The 1,650-nt window shown below is 46.7% G+C and overlaps 1 protein-coding gene across 7 annotated transcripts in view; it reads left to right on the top strand.

Moving 5' to 3' along the window:
- Window positions 1-1,650, top strand: part of rbfox3 (RNA binding protein, fox-1 homolog (C. elegans) 3) — a 548,753-nt gene that overhangs the window by 68,706 nt on the left and 478,397 nt on the right. The window lies entirely within an intron of this gene.

Genomic DNA, 1,650 nt, shown 5'->3' on the forward strand with positions numbered 1-1,650 from the left:
GATTTTTTCCAGTGTAAAGTATATATATCAGAGCGTGTGTAGCACTGATGGAACTTTACACCAGTTGTGCTGATGTGTTCTTCAGCCTATGGTATCTGCAGTGTCTCCTGGTCTGTTACTGGATTAAACACGGTTCTGCAGCTGCCGTGTGTCTGACCAGATAGATCTGCAGAGATGACCTCCAAATACTGGAGAGTTGTGCATAAATGTAAGTCTGCTCTCCAACTACTTCTAGAGTTCAATTCGGAACAAGTTGTTAACTAAAACTCTTGGAGACAATGAGTCCATCAGGGGATAGGTTTAGTTTTCCTAAGCTGTGTTACTTCCTCCACTTCTGGTCTAAAACACCACAAACTTTTTGCAGAGCCCTGAAGCAAATCTACCCCACACTTCAGCTGCATCCCGTCGAGAGCCAGACTAACACCCTGAATTATTCACTTGGCTCCATCAACATGTTTTGGAGGGGAAAAGGAAAAAAAAAATGCCTCGCTGCTTCTACTCCTCTTTGTTTTATTATAAATCAAACCGCTTCCCTTTTTTTTTTCCTCTCAGGCTGTGGGATCTGCATGGAGCTAGTAGCTAACGCAGCTAGGATGAACTCCTCTGAGACGCAGTCGGCAGACAGGCACCTGTGTGCTTGTCAGCATCCCTTTGTGTCAGCCACCTAATTGGGAACAATTAGCCCAAAGGTTGTTTTACATGGCGGAACATGATAGACTTCAGTTATTCCATTGTTTCTGTTTTCTGAATGGCGCTATCTGAATGAAGCGCTGATTGGAATTGTCTCTCTCGTCGAGGCACAGTGGCGTGTCAGCCTGTCAGAAAAAACGCTTCCTGAAAGCTTCAGGAAAATAAGCGCTGAAGCCGGGGAGGTCATTGTCATCAAACGAGCAGCCGTGCCGTTTGACTGCATGTATCTGATAATCAGGCCAGGGTTGGGTACCGTGGGGGCGGCGGCGACAACAAGCCTCTCATTTCTATCAACGTTTGTGCTGAAAAACTAAGAGGCTGTCATCCAGGAACGGTGCAACGAGCCCGCGTACGATACCATCAGCTGCGGCGATAATAAGTCATGATGGATTCTCTTAATGACTTTGCTGGCTTTGCTACTTCACACACATCATCACCTTTCCCTTCCGCGCTCGTTTGTGAACATGCCGAGGCCAGCTCGGCCCGCTGGTTGCCAAATGGAGCTAACCCGAAGCCAGCCGGCGCCGCCGAGTCCCCTGCGTCCTGCGGCTCTGGAGGGGAAGCCATCTTCCGGGGCCAAGGCAGCGTCTCCTCCACTGATCCCGCTCCTCTGTCACTCTGCAGGGACGAGTGGGTTGGAGCCACGGTGGGATTTTTTCTGTCTGTTCCTCACTGTTGGCCTTTTATTAAAAAGTCGCTTCTCATCCAGTCCGTTTTGGTCCAAACTCACACAGATTTCTAAATAAAGCTGATTTTATTAGCAGCCAGAATTCATCTTTAAACAGAGCTTAATGACAAAGGAACATTTTTTTTTATCTTTTATCTGACCCTAAAACTGTAAACTCACACTGAAAGTGATTCTATGTTCTATGATGTAACGACTGGAGCTTCTCAATTCTATTCAGTTTATTTCTATAGCTCCAATTCACATCATGTCATCTCAGGTCACTTTCCAGTTCA

Source organism: Cyprinodon variegatus, unplaced genomic scaffold (genome assembly GCF_000732505.1).
Source record: "Cyprinodon variegatus isolate N-32 unplaced genomic scaffold, C_variegatus-1.0 Scaffold191, whole genome shotgun sequence".
NCBI lineage: Eukaryota > Metazoa > Chordata > Actinopteri > Cyprinodontiformes > Cyprinodontidae > Cyprinodon > Cyprinodon variegatus.